The sequence below is a fragment of the Cimex lectularius genome, unplaced genomic scaffold, assembly GCF_000648675.2.
Source record: "Cimex lectularius strain Harlan isolate CLEC.00 unplaced genomic scaffold, Clec_2.1 scaffold250, whole genome shotgun sequence".
Lineage (NCBI taxonomy): Eukaryota > Metazoa > Arthropoda > Insecta > Hemiptera > Cimicidae > Cimex > Cimex lectularius.
The window spans coordinates 259041-274632 of record NW_019393130.1 but is presented as its reverse complement, the minus strand read 5'-3'; the positions used below and the strand labels follow the sequence as shown (position 1 = coordinate 274632).

The 15592-nt window shown below is 35.4% G+C and overlaps 1 protein-coding gene and 1 non-coding gene across 3 annotated transcripts in view; one reads left to right on the top strand and one right to left on the bottom strand.

Annotated features, from left to right (window-relative positions):
* Positions 1–519: 519 nt before the first annotated feature.
* LOC106668656 overlaps positions 520–15592 on the top strand; it is a 191453-nt gene continuing 176380 nt past the window's right edge. For both annotated transcript variants that reach the window (XM_024229914.1, XM_024229912.1), the window contains exon 1: positions 520–548. The gene's annotated coding sequence lies outside the window, so the exon portion shown is untranslated. The remainder of the gene's footprint in view (positions 549–15592) is intronic.
* Trnak-cuu lies at positions 673–746 on the bottom strand. The gene has a single exon. It is a non-coding gene; the product is annotated as a tRNA-Lys (tRNA).

Sequence of the window (15592 nt, the reverse complement as noted above, 5' to 3'; positions counted from 1 at the left end):
CCTCTCCTGGACCCTCTATTGACTAATGGTCAGCACTTCCAACTCCCTGATTGCGAAACCCGCAGATCGATTTTACCAACAAAGGTCTCCGTTAATTCAAATATCAATATATCGTCCATTAGGGGCTATTTACGTTACTCTCTGTGCACGAAGAGGTGAATTGATGCAATGTTTGCACAAAGCGATACCTTGTTTTTTGTAACAGTATCTGACGTTAAGTAATCATGAGGTTCTTTATGTTAATTTTTTTAAATATTAAACTTTATATACTTGACTCGTATTTAACGTTCCTGTTAGTGTTCTGTATTCAAACAAGGCCCCAAGCTCAGCCTTGGCAATAATAGCTATTCATTACTCAATGAAAGTTATAATTAGTCCCAGCTACGTTTCAGTTCCCAGACACTTCCTCCAGTAGGCACATTTCGTTGAGGTATATTTTTTTCTGCGACCGTTTAATCTTAAAATAATTTCATAATTTGAATATATTGTTTATTAAATATAATTATTATATTTTTTCAGGTTATCTCGTGTTTCTGCACGATAACAAGGTGAGTTTTAAACCATCAACATTTATAAACAATCCATTTATGTTTAGTGGTCCAATTGACCATTTTAATTATTTCAATTAATTACTCGTTATATATAAGGTCTTGGTTGAGATGAAAAAGTTAATGTCACGAGCGGAATTCGAACCCACGACCTTTGGCTCAAGACGCCGATGCTCTAACCATCTGAGCTATCGTGACTTCGATCCACACGGAAACCAACTCAACCTACGGTAGGCGAAAGTCGTGAGTTCGAATCCCGCTCGTTACATTAGCTTTTTCGTCTCTGGGGTCAGACCTGGGTCTTATCTGCCCTATAATATAAGTTAGGCCCCTGTCAATAACTTATTTCGCGCCTTACTCATGTGGGTTTTTTTTACTTAGGCCCATTCTATTCCATTCTTATCTATTTGCATAACATTTTCGTCAAGGAGGATAGTTGAATACTCGGTATTTTTCTATCAATATTCTACTCTTATATCATTCACTCTAATAAATACTTCAATTATTCTTTTACTTAAGGTCTTGGTTGAAACGAAAAAGCTAATGTCACGAGCGTGATTCGAACTCACGACTTTCAGCTGCGAAAGGTCGTAGGTTGAGATGGGGAGAGCAGCGGCGTATTGAGCCGAAGGTCGTGGGTTCGAATCCCATGCCACACCTACTTTCATTAGGAATATTTATTAAAAGAGAAGCGAGGAAAAATCTCCAGACACAGTCAAACTAGATGGCAATTAAACACTTCGGACACAGCAATAACTAATAAAATCAGCCATCTATTCTTCGAAATGAAGGACTGGCTACTTGATTCCGGAAACACTCTTTACAACATCCCTTAAAGTCTCAACAGACTACAAAGGAAAACAAGAAATCAGAAGGAGATTAGATTATATATGTTATACAGATAGTACCAAAACATATGAAAAACAGGATCGGGTGTTTTCTATACAAGCACAAAACATGAGCAATCAAACTCATTAAAGAAATACACCTTGCTCTGTCAAGCTTAAACACATGCCATCAATATTTATGCCTTAGAAAATCTTTCAGAAAATAGCATGTAAAACATCACAGCAAAATTAGTCAGGGAATTCAGCTAAAATCTTCAAAACCAGAGGAAACACAACCCGATGATGGATACAGGATAAAGTGGTATACACACAGAATGACACGATTATTTACCCGTCCGCATCTGAGAAAACATCTAAATAACTGGGATATATTTAACGACGACCTCATTTGTAGGTTATGCAATGAGGAGGAAAAACAGCCACCTTTTCATCTTCGAATACGAACCAACCGCTCAATGACTTAATGCAATATTTTCTTGGGAGTTATTTCAAAAATAAAGATTTCTAAAATTTTTCTCCCATAATAATTGTGGAAGTAATAAATACCTTGTGACATATCAGTCTTTATTTGACTTTTTTACATTCCGTAATTGAAGTTCCAACTCGTTTTGAATAAAAGATTGTGATTTGTGATTTATCAGATCTGCACAGTAGGATTTGCAACTTTCACATGGGAATATGATTAGGGTCATTTTCTCATTAGATATCGGCTCGCTATTGCGACTTTGCTCACTTTTCAAGAATATCCCATTTTGATTATAAACCTAATAAAAACGACAATACAGGATGTCCTTTTTAGATGGCCCGGCTGAATTTCTCTCAAATCAATGACTATCAAAAAACAAGAAATACGTGTTTAGTATTTTTTTAGTCTAGTTTCAAATTTATACGTTGTTTTTGGGAAAAATTTTACAGGGTAACTCCTCAACAATCTCCTGGCAAAAGGAGGGAAAACTCATAAGGTGGGGTTGAGATGGGGAGTTGATGTCCGAGTGGATCGAGGTCACGATAGCTCAGGTGGTAGAGCAGCGGCGTATGATCGTGGGTTCGAATCCCTCTCGTGCCATTAACTTTTTTTCATCTCAACTAAAAACCTTAATTAATTTGCAATTATTGTTTCTGGTGGGTCAATTTTCTATAACAAGCCTTTTCGTTTTAAGCTTTAATGTCAACTTAAAGCGGTAAACTTGAAAATTAGAGAATCTTGATAATCAGCTAAGAAATTGACCTGTCAGTTTTAGAACTTGGATCATCAACTTAGTACATCTACACCTGACACCAAAGGACCACGAAATTAGTGAAATTATTTTAAAGGATGTTTTACGCTGAAAACAATGGTGCAATCGAATTTTAAATTGGTCAATTAAATTACAAAAGTTAGGGCAAAAGGTTTTAAAAAACGTATATCGTTTGTTTTTGTTAATTCCAGTAATTTGCTTTTTCACTAAAGTAAATATTAATTGCCTGGTTGGTTGTTCGTTTGTTTCCTAGTTTACATTCTGTCGTCCTTTGTTAAACTCGCATTATGAGAGCAAATCGTAATTCCTGGAATAAATAAATTTTACAACAGTATTCCAAATGGACGGAATAGTACCTTTTTCCGATCAACAACATCATAAGTACTACTGGTTTATTTATAGTGGTAATATTGCGCGTCGTGCTGTCTAGTTGTACTCCTACATATTCCTGATCGCACCAGAATAAACCACAAAACGTTTTTTCGTGTTGCTCGCATTATGAGAAGATACGGGTCAATTGCTGTTCCATTACCAAGAAGCCAGCGTGATTCCGACGAGGAGCTGCATATTTTTCTGTATGTTAGCGAAAATCCGAATTCTTCTCTCCGAAATATTGGAAGGGTTTTAGGTTTTAGAAAAAATTAATTTAGAATTTTCAAAAGATAAATTTAGAGATATTATACTCTGGACTTACTACTTTAAAGGCTGGACCCCACATAACCGCACCGGGCCCGCGACGCGTGACGTCCCACAGTCGGCCGACTTGCGGTGACGGTGACGGAGGAGCCCCACTTGTCTGTACCGTGTTGGACAAATCTCGGTAGTTTAGTAGCTTCAAAGCTACACCGTTAGAAGCTTACATCTTTTCGTTGGGAAAAATGTTTTAAAAATAGTGAATTAGGGATGATAGCACTTGCTATACAATAGTTGTTAATTGGCGAAGAAATCATCGCAGAAGGAGAATAAATGTGAGTTCACAATGCAAGAAAAAAAGATGTGTTGAATTAATGTGATGTTAATTAAATTATTCTGTCTTTATATTCTGTCTTTATTATGTCTGTGTTTTTCATTGGACGTCATACAACACAGGAAACTTTCTTTTCTGACCTCCTCAATTAGTTTTTTTTGCGTTCATTTTACGAAATAAAATTGTACTAAGATTATAAAAAGACAATCGAGAATAAATAGATAAACGAAATATTAAAAAATAATTTCTACACGCCCCTCATACAATTCGTGTCTGTCAAAATCTTAACCAAACTAGTCGGTCACGGTGCGGGCTCGGTGCGGAGATGTGGGGACTAGACACTTCCATTGTCATAATCGGTCTCAGTGCGATGCCAGACAGACGGCCGTCACACGGTGCGGGCTCGGCGCGGTCATGTTGGGTCCGGCCTTAAGCCGTATCGCTCTCACCTTGTCCAGGGACACTTATTAATAACTACTATTAATCCTATAATTAACACTCTGATTATGACGTACAAATGTCGATTTGGGAGGCTTGAGAAAACGTTCTTCCATACATCCTGTAGACTGATTAATTCAAGTTCACCTCTAATAGCTTGCTAAACCGTTGGAATTTGATAACGTGGGCAGAGGAAAATCCGAGAATATCGTACTCTTGTCATCATCAGGTGGTTCACAGTATCACATGTTGGGTGTGGACTTCTCTGAAATAAATTAATTGGTTCTTATTTTTTACGAAAATAGTTTAAATGGTGCTCTGTTCCTCAATTTTATAGGGAGGTTTTACCAACATTATTAGATGATGTTGAAATAATGGTTCTCCAGCTTGATAGATGCCCCGCACACAATTCTTTGCAGGTGAGACGTTATTTGAATCGTCCCTTCCGGGATAGGACCTCATGGCCCGATCTTTTTGATCTCTTCGGTCACCAGATTTAACTCGCCTTGACCTACTCCTATCATAACCCAGCAAACTCAGTTGAAGATGAAATACTTGTCAATTCATGTCCTCTGCCTCTAAGGTGAAGGGTGGTTAAAAAGAGAAATCTTTGCATCTTTACGCAAGGCAGGCAGTTCGGACAAAAAATGTGATTAATAACTAGCAAACGAAATGACTGTTTTTTTTTCAAACGTTTTGCCATAACTTTCTTATTTTTTTGACTAATTTCAAAATCCTATTGCACCATTGTTTTCAGTTTGAAAACTTAAAGGATGATCTATCCAAATGTATAGTCATATTTGAAATTTTGAGGTTTAACTGGGCCTGATGTACACTGTACAATTTTTCTCCAAAAAAGGTACAAATTTGAAACTAGACTAGCAAATACTAAAGACGTATTGTTTATTTTTTTTTATAGAGTCATCGGTTCAAGAGAAATTCAGTCTGGCAATCTATAAAACACACCCTGTATTCTAATTTATTTTTAACAGCTGTTTTATATTGGTCTGTGTATAAGGACTATTACTCAAAAAAATTATTCTGTAGGAGCTTAATCATTAGTCAGTAATATCAGTGTTGTTGTACAAGATTTTTTTTTATAGCGATTGGACTTAAAGATGCTCGTTTTCCCGAACGGCCGAAACTTTTCTTTTTATCTACAAGTGTCAAACTGAGCCAGTTCCTATCAATAGTTCCCCTTGGAAACTCGTACTTTATCAAAATATCGTCCCGCCTTTTTTTCCGCGCGCGCTGAACCCAATCGGAAAGAAACAACTTTGAGGCCCTTTAATTCTTCAAAGTCAAAAGTTTTTGACAAAAAGCTTTTATGGTAAAGGAGTAGTTTTTTTTACATAAAGGGACAATAAGACAGAAGACCTGAACCTATATAAAGAAACTTTCCCTATTGACTTCTTGAGCGAGAGAAATCGTGTTTTCAACTTATTTGAATATCCGAAGAGAGGTTCTTACAATATTTATTTGCCTGTAAAATTTTCATGATGGACTGTAAAGTTTTGTAATCATCTAAAACCTAAGTTTTCTAAACTTGGCTGTATTTATTTGACTATTTTTTACAAATCTACAAAAGAGTGTTAATGATTGACGATTTTAGCAATGTTTTTATTGTTTAAATTTCTTTAGAAATAAGAAGAACGATCCAATCAAAATATGGCCTTTAAAATTTTACAAAATTGAATTTTTTGGAAAGATTTGGATCACTGTTAAGCTCGTCGGCAACTTCAATCCCATTTAATATGCATCAGACTTGGCAAAAAACGAATATATATATATATATAAAACACTTAGTCATAGTTAAGTGAATATCAGAAAACGTCTCTTTTCTATTAGCTAATATCATAAAAATTTCATAAAATTAATTTAACACGGATCAAGTACAAAATGGATACAACATGCGGAAGGCAGAGGCATAATAGTTTTACAAAAGAACTAACTTTTTCAATTCTTCAAAGTCGAAAGTTTCTGGCAAAAAGCTTTCATGGAAGAAGATAAGTTACAGGACGAGTTGTTTTCATGACAAGGCAGTTCTAAGATGGCCAGGTCTGCTCGTCGCCTTAGATTTATCCATATATGTATGAAATCTGATATCTTTATATGAATATCTTACGTCTTTTTATTAGATACTGAAAAATTATGCTTGGGGAAAAATATTTAAAAAAATGTGCGGACGATACCTTTAATTTTAAAAATATATTGACCACCCATTAAAATTCTATTAAGACTTCATTAGTTGTTAAATTTGGCGGAAATTATATTAAGTTTAAACAAGTTAATCCTAAAATAAGTAAAGTTATTAAAAATATTGGGCAAAAATAAGAAAATAAAAAAGCGACGAACTGAAAAAAGCTGTTGTCAGCAAGTCACCTCACTCCATCCAATTTTAGTATTTATGAGATATGTCGAAGGAAAAGGAAAGAAAATATAAAATTGGATAAATGTGTTATTATTACACGTTGTGAATAATTTTAGTGTTAACATATAAAAAAAAAGTGAGGAAACATGTCACTATGTCATAAGGGTTTACATGAGTATACAGGGTGTGTAAAATGTCCCTACTGTCCAAAGTCTGATACTTAATTGCATTCGAAATATTTCACTTTTGGGATTACTTCAACTTTTCACAACTTAATTCCATAAAGTCCCCCCCGTTTCTCATAACATGTTAATCCTTATTGTAAATTAATTACGTAAATGGAAAGAGAATAAAATGTCCATGAGTCTCGTTTTCTTTATTGTAACTTGAAATGAACAAAATTCAAGATGAGTTAGAAGATCTTTGATTTAGAGTTTTAGAAGTTTTTGCCTAAACTGGAGGTAAGATTTTCTTGATTTATGAAAACTGACAAAAATGGCGCTTTTCGTGAAGTTGCCCATTCTAATGAGCCTTAAAGAAAAGTACCTAATTTCTTGAAGATCAATTATAGCAGTTTAAAATTGATTAACGTTTAATTGAATTTAAATTTAATTTTAGTTTACAATCGGTTAAAAAATAGAGATCAGGATTTAATATGTGAGTTAAAAGATGATGAACGTAATATAAAGTAAACAAAACAGTCCTTTGTACAAAATTGAACATAACATAAAATAAGTATTAAAAAAAAATTAAATGCCACCTTCGTTGGTTTGCATTCTAAATTTAATTTTTTGAACTTGTTTTTGTTACGTTGAAAGTAGGGACAGAAACAAGACAAAATAAAAAAGTCATGTCACTCTATCGTAGAGTTCTTGATATTGCTCGTGGTAATTTGGGACAATTCACACTAATAAATTAAATTCACCCAACGGACCTTTTCCACACTACCACATAGTTCACGATATTTCTCTGAGTATCGAGTTAAATCAAATATTGAAAATTCTTTTTGTTTGCATTGTTGAACATGATGGACTTATTTATTTTTTTAAATGTTATTTTCTCTTATGTTCCATTGTGTACCGACAAAGTTTTGTTTATTTTGTATTATTATCATTGTTTTCCCTAGAGATTTAAAAATCTTAATGAGTATTTTTTTGAAATATAGTAACCAGGAAAATCACATTTTTACGATAGAACGTAGATTTTACATTGCTAGGAATATGGATAAAAGCGGCAGCCACAAGGCCTTTTGCACCTCGACCTGAATAGATCAATTGTGGTCCCCTGTTTTTTATAACTCACTGGCCAGCTTCACTCACTTTTTAACCATCCTCCACAGCTTTGCCAGCGGCTCCTTTGTATAGGATCTTGCTTGTGGTTTTTTTTGTCCTTGTTGCATGAACATGTACCTACATAGACCTTCACGGAAACATACAATGTGTTGTGCGATCTCCTCCTCTTCTGGCAGTATCTGCACAGTTTCTTCCATCTGTACTCCTATCCGGTGCATGTGCTTTCTTAAGTGGCAGTGGCCTGTCAGGATTCCAACCATCCTGGTTCCGTTGCAGTTGCCTTCCAGTAATTCCATTTTGGTATTGTCCACCAGGTTTTGGACTCATTAAGGATCAATTTTAAGATGTATCCTCTTTTGTGGTATGCTGCTAGCACTCAGTAAGATTCTGGGCCAAGAGAGTCCATGTCGGCTCCATTTTTGGCCAACATGTCAACCTTTTCGTTTCCTCTATTGTGTGTGACCCATGTCAGGGTCAAATCATTAGTGCCGTTAGTCTGCTGTTAGCCTTGTAATCTTTTGAGGGGGCTTGTGTAATCCCCAGCCTCCTTTTCTGCGTCTGCTTCGTCGTCCGTAGTTGGAAACGCGAGTTGAGCCTTTCGTCTTCTTCGCACTTACCACTTCGACGGAATTGAATCCTATCCATTTTAATGGTGGTGGGGGGTGCATGTCCACTTTCTGGAGCTTCTGAAAGGAGCGTTATCTATGGAGAAGGCCCACAAGGTTCCCTTTTCATGTTGGATTTCTCCCCAGGCAGTCCATAGCTGTGTGTTTAACTTCCGGTTTGAGGATTTTAGCCTAGCTAAAAATTTTCCCTGCTGTCTTCCGGTTTTGGGATCCGGCATGTAGGTGGTACAGGCTTCGGTATATCGTCTCCTGCCAAAGTCTCGAGGACTACGTTCTTCCATGGCTTTAGCGTTGGGACGGTCTCCCTTAGCCAGTCTGCACTAACCTGATCCTCGCAGGTTATGACCAAATAAATACATTCCCCAATGAGGAGGCAGTCTCCAAAGTTTGTGATAATAACTCAGTGTCTACCCTTTATTAAATGGAAATATATATTTATCTGCGTAAATTGTTAAGGGTGTACGGACCTGGTATGTGGTCGAACGTCTTTCATCCTCAGATGAATGGAACCACTTCGTTAACTAGTATAACGAATGCATCATTTTTACTCTATTCGAATGTATTTATCTGCGTGAATGGTTAAGTGTGTATGGACACGGTCTAAGTGAAATGTAGACATGTTGAGCCATTTAGGTGATCTTAAGATTTTTACTTTGTATGCATGTATTTATAGGCGTGGATGAAAAGAGGATGCAAGTGAAAAACGCCTACATAATTTCAGTGTAGTTGTAGTGATTGGGTCTCAGCAGTACATCATGATCGCTCAAGTCCCATCAAAAATAGATTTAATGGTTTAATAGTGTGAATGTGTATTTTAATCAAGTATGGAAGGTTTGACCATCAAAGATAGCAATAATAAAAAATGCGTGATAAATAAAATGTTAGGATCTGGTAATGCTCCAACATGAAGATGTACCAATTTAGTTTAAGATATTTAGGTTTATCTATGTACGATAATCCTCTGTTCATAAACTTTTGTATTTGGCAGTAAGTTATGCCAGCTTTGTGCCTGTTTTTCAAATTTTTATGATATAGGTGGCTTAATTTTGATTTTATTTCGCAAAATTAAATGATCAGTGTATTATTAATGTTTTCCTGAATCTGCACTCAATAGGCTAAGAACCTCGTTATCCATAGTAATTATACTTTATTTGAAATAAAAATGAAGATATCGTTACAATGAAATATACAATCAAAACTCTAATTGAAAGGAATCGCGCCCAACTAAATTAGGAACAATACTTTTGGTTTTCAGCTAAACGGGTCAGGTCATATCAATTATTCCCGTCAGCTGAAAGGAGAGAGAACCCCGAGCTAATCTAGTTATCGCCGGTCTGAAGAGGCAGGGCTCAAACGAAGTTAGAAAGGGCCGAAACTTTTCCTTCTTCTCTCTTTCCTCATTAACAGGCCTGCATAAATAAATTACCCTCTCGGTTTGAACAAAGGATTTTCTTACATATTTACCAAGTTGGAAGCCGTTCGGAATATTCCCTTATCGGAGGGAAGTTTGGTCCTTTCTGGAAGAACAAACATAACAGCTTCCGATTTTTCGTTTGCGAAAACAAGGTTTAGATGAAGTCTACTCGATTTAAGTCAGAGTATCGGCGAAACTCTTCAATCAGCTGGAGGAATAAAAAATTGGATCTAACGCTAAGGGAAAACGTGAAAAATTGTCTGCTTCGACGTTCAATCATGCGATGTGCTATGTAAATGAAACAGAAACTTTTTTCCAGTATTCAATTTCAACGAGTCTCGAGGGTCGTAAATCAAGTCGGAATCCATATGGAAGTTCTTCTCAACTTGAGTTATATATGGTGAATTCTAAGATTAAAACGGTTTTCAACAGAAATGGCAATTTATATCTGTTCGAATCGACTGCCATCCAGAAGCAAATCAGGTCTTAAATAAATTTGCTTCTGAGGAGGATTCGTCACGGCGCTTCCTTTCATGTCCTTAACGTAATTTACTTAGGTGGGCTTGACCGTTTACTTTTATGCCCGTATCCCTTGATTGAGCCCAGCTATCAAAGGATCTGTCCCACGTTTTGGGGTCCGAGTTAATTTAATAATGTAAGCTAAGCGACCTATTTGGAACGTTAAATTGTAGATTATGGGGGCTGCCGTTACTGAGAATTTATGGGGACCGCAACTGCTATGCTACCGATAATGTGATGTCAGAGTTCCTTGGGATGTTCTTGTAAATCAAAATTAATTTGGTGCTTGGTTGGTCCTAATTGAAATTTACGGCGACGGTGGGATTTACGCTAATTTAAACGGTACAGCGACTATTTCGCACGTAGGACTTGCTTTCAAAACGCAATTATTAAATCCCAGACTCAATTTCCAATAAAACGGATAATTATTTTCCTTTAAGTAATAAAAACAAACAACTTAAATGAGAAAATTCTAAGATTTGTTAACTTTACCGTTAAACATTTATAAACATAATAGTTACTGTGAAGAAATTTCACGAAACAACAAAATAAAATAGCTAGGAAAATAACTAATATAGGAATGAAAAAGCAGCCAAACGAGTAGGAAGAATCCAGTGGATGTGAAAAAATATCTTAAAAACCCTTGCTGAAAAGAATGGCCTAACAGCTCGACTGACAGATAAAATGAAATAAAACCGTCGGACAAAAATAAATTATCACATTAACTCGACTGCGGATAGGCCACCCCGGGCAAACACATAGGATACAGTGATAACAATAAGAAGTTGGTTGGATACTTGAAGAAGATAAATGTAAATGTATGAAATACTTTTATACGTTAGTCGAAATAATATTCTTACTTTGATCTATTGTCTATCAAGTCACAGTCTAAGTAGTCTAGATTTAAATTCACTAATTTCGTGGTCCGCTTGACCAATTAATATATTAAAATTAATTAAGGTTTTTAATTGAAATAAAAATGTCAATGGCACGAGTGGGATTCGAACACACGATCTTCGATACACGACATTTGAAAAATGGCAAAAAGGAGGGAAAAATTGGAAAAATTCAAAAGGTGGGGTTGAGATGGGAAGTTGGTGTCCGAGTGGATCGAGGTCACGATAGCTCAAGTGATAGAGCAGAGGCGTATTTAGCCGAAGATCGTGGGTTCGAATCCCGCTCGTGCCATTGACTTTTTTATCTCAACTAAAAACCTTAATTAATTGTAGTCTAGATTATTTATTTTCTTATCTATTTGCTATGTAAAATAGTGGTATAGCTAATGTAATATCAAACTCTTCATATGTGAATCTATTTACTTTTACTACATTTTGATTGCTATAAAAATTTGTATTTGACAGGCTTTAAGTGGTGATGGTTAAGTGTGTGTGTGGATGTGTCTGTGGCGGAATAGAAAGTACCTGGCAGTTGAAGTAGTCTTGGTAAATATCTTTATGTTTGAAGTACCATAAGCATGTGAGAGACATGGCGTAATATCAAAATCCCTTCTGTGAATGCATTTATTAGTGTGAACGTTGAGGCATGTTTCGTTGACATTGCGGAGGAATATCGAGTACAAACAGTCACATATTTAGTTTTATATATTTGCAATGTAATAAGGGGTAGTCACTGAGGTATTATAACAAACTATGCAGTTCAGCCCGATTGGGTGAATGTATTTATTTGCGTGAGTTGTTAAGTGTGTTTGGACTCGGTCTGTGGTGAAATAATTTACACCATCAGATCCGTCGAACAAATTACGTTAACTAGTATAATAAATGCGTCATTTTTATTCTGTGTGAATTATTCTATTATTCTATGAAATTTTTAAATTTTGATTGCTATAAAAATTCTTATTTGACAGGCTTTAATACAATGTTTTTCAAATTTCGTCTAACTTTTTGAGTATTCTAATAAAAATGGCTTTCTACTCCGCCGTTTTTGGTACAATTCCGTTCTTCTTCTCTCGACTGGTTATCTTGAAAGCAGTAAATAGACGTAAAAATTCCAAATCTCCTTAAAGAGCCATTAAGTTTATCTGAAAGAAATCTGGCGTTCAAGACCTACGATAACACTGAATGAATGTTTAATTTTAAATAGAAAGCTATTTTTACACGAGGGAAAGCAGAGTCAGGATGACGGACCTCCTGGCCCTTCCGCTAATATAAATTTCCAATGAGTGGAGTTTATTTAAGAAAAACTAACGATGCATACGTTGAGTAATTTACTAACACTAGAATTAAATATGTCACATGCAGTTGCCTGTAAAAAAATCGTTATAAAAATAGTTTATAAATTAAGAAAGAAAGTAAGGATTGGTTAACATATTTAAAGCTATAAAAATATTAAGAAGTGTTTACGAAGAAATAATAATTTACTCTGGAATAAACGCCATCGGCAGTAAAGCCCAGAGACGTTGGACTTGAATAAAGACTCCTTTATATTGGAAATTTAGTTTTGTGAATAAACTAATCAAGAGATAATAACATAAAATTTATAAATTATTCTTTCTATGTAAGGTCTTGGTTGAGATAAAAAAGTCAGTGTCACGAGAGGGATTTGAACCCACGACCTTCGGCTAAATACGCCGCTACTCTGACACTTGAGCTATCGTGACTTCGATCCACTCGGACACCAACTCCCCATCTCAACCTACCTTTCGAATTTTCCCTCTTTTTGCCATTTTCAGAATTTTTTTGAGATGGAGAGTTGGTGTCCGAGAGGATCAAAGTCACGATAGGTCGAGTGGTAGAGTAGCGGCGTATTTAGCCAAGGTCGTGGGTTCGATTCCCGTGACACTGACTTTTTTTTATCTCATCCAAGACCTTACATAGAAAGATTAATTAATTGATTGAAAGAAGTAACTTGGTCAATTGACCACGAAAACGTAAATGGATATAAAAATTATACTTGCAAGCCATCAAGTTTAAGATGATTTAGAAAAATGACAAGAATGAATTTTTAAATAAAAAAAGCATTATTTTACAACATCAATGTTAAATAAACATGTCAGAACATGCGCTTCTCGTTTCCTCCCCGTCTCAAGTGTAACCAAAACGGCGACTTCATTACTCTTGGCCTTTCCAATTGAAAATAAGTCAGAGGGCATCATAAATCCACCTCATGGGAGTTCCTTTGGATATTAGAGACATTCGTCGTCTTGTCTTTTTGTCAGGGGCAAGGGTGTGTCCTCGGTCCCCCTCGTTATCCATCAACTCTGATATAGCCCACCTGACGGGTTGCCAACGTCTCATGCCCTTATCGCCTCATGATACATCGCGAATAATTTCAGTTCATATCTTATGACTTTTTATAAATTAGAAATATTTTTTTTTTAATTTTATACCAAGAATAAACATTTAAAAGACATAAAATAATTTAAAAACTTATTCAAGAATTAAAATGAACTGAATACTAGGGATAAAATTATTGTTATGAATATTTAAGAACAGTGCTATTTTTAACGCCGATGGGCCATAGCCCGGATAGGGCTATAAGCAGAGCGAGGCAAAAATCTTTCCCATACACATTTTGTTTATGCCGTGTACAAACGATTTATAACAGTTTATTCTCATTTTATTTACATCCTGATCAACTGAAGGAAGCGAAATGCTAAAGTTCATCAGCAAAAATAGAAAAACCGGAGGCATTTTATAACCATCAAGTTAATGGTCTTCACTTTACAATAATAATATCATGTATATGGAGTGAATCAATCTTTCCATTCCCAATTATGGTCGAGACATATGGGAACGTATAAGACTTTTGTCTGTATTTATTTATTTATTTTTTTAGCACTGCGTATCTGTAATGAGAAAATTAGCAAAAATATGAAAACGAGAAGAATCAAATCGATAGTTTTTTTCCTGCACCAGTACAATGTTTTGCAATATTAAAATTATAGTAATAGATCATAGAAAAATGGTGGTTTTTTAGAATTATAAAGAGGAGAGGCAAGACTGGATGATTATTGAAATTTCTACGAATTCAAACAGTCAACTTGTTAAATTTCCTTCTAGTGAAATAAAGCAGAATATGTTTTATCGGTTGAAGAGTGCTGGTTAGGGATATAAGCAGGGCGAGACAAATAGAGTTTTGATTTTCCCTGAGAAATAAGAGAACGTGTAACAATATTTTGTCCTTTGGTTATTACATTCGTGATGAACTGGAAATGACGAAATGTTGGCGTTCTTTCATGCAGACTAGGATATTTTATCCATTTTTCCAGGTGCATTTTTACATGACCGTGATTTTACGGTTATGAAAGGGAGAAAAAAGTCTGTCTAATAACTTTGATTTCTGGGAATTAAGAAAGTAAATTTGCTATATTTGCTACAAGTGAATTGAAGTAGTATTTGTTTTATTGGTAGCCAATGTCTGGTTGGTTAGAGATATAAGTTGGGCGAGGCAACGAGAATTCCCATATTGAATTTTGCTTGAGTCATAAGAAAATTTGTAAGAGTTTTGACATTTTGTTTCTAATATCATGATCAACTGAAAATTAGAAAATATTGATGTTCTTCCCGTGGAGACCAAGACAATATTTTATCCATATTCAGACGACGGGATTATAATGTTAACGAAGGGATATGCACGACTGATTACTCTGATATTTCTGCGAATTCATAAAGTAAACTTGATAAATTTGATATAAGTGATATGAAATAGTATACCGACTGGCTACAGCCAGGTTAGGGATATAAGCCCGGCTTAGAAATGAGACTTTTAATTTCAAATTTTGCTTGAGTCATATGCGAACTAATAAGAGTTTCGTTTTTATTTTGTGTATTATAGCTCTCATAAACTGAGGATGGCAAAATGTTGATGCTCTTCCCCTTCAGACCAGAATACAATATTTTTCCATTTTTACATATTCAGATGACGTTATTTTACGGTAATAAACAGGAAGAGGAAAGACAGGCTCATTACTCTAATTTCTGCAGATAATAAAATGTTAGGGATATAAACAGGGAGGTGTAAGACTGACTGCTTACACTGAATTCTGTGAATCAAAAAGTAAACTTGCTCCAAATGAAATGAAAGCCGGCCAGTGTTATAAGTAAAGCAAATCAACGAGAATTTTCATTAATAATTTTGTTTGAATCATAAGCGGACGTATAAGAATCTTGTTATTTTGTTTATTGCATTATTGTATTCTTGGCCAACCGAAAATTGCACAATATTTTTTGTATTTTCGTAGGTCTATTCAGATGTGATTTTAGGGTTAAAAGCAGGGAAAGGCAAGACTGCCTGCTTCCTCTGATTTCTACGAAGAAATGTGTAGAGATTAGTGACCGTTAATCGATAGTTATTCAGATATCGTGAGATGCG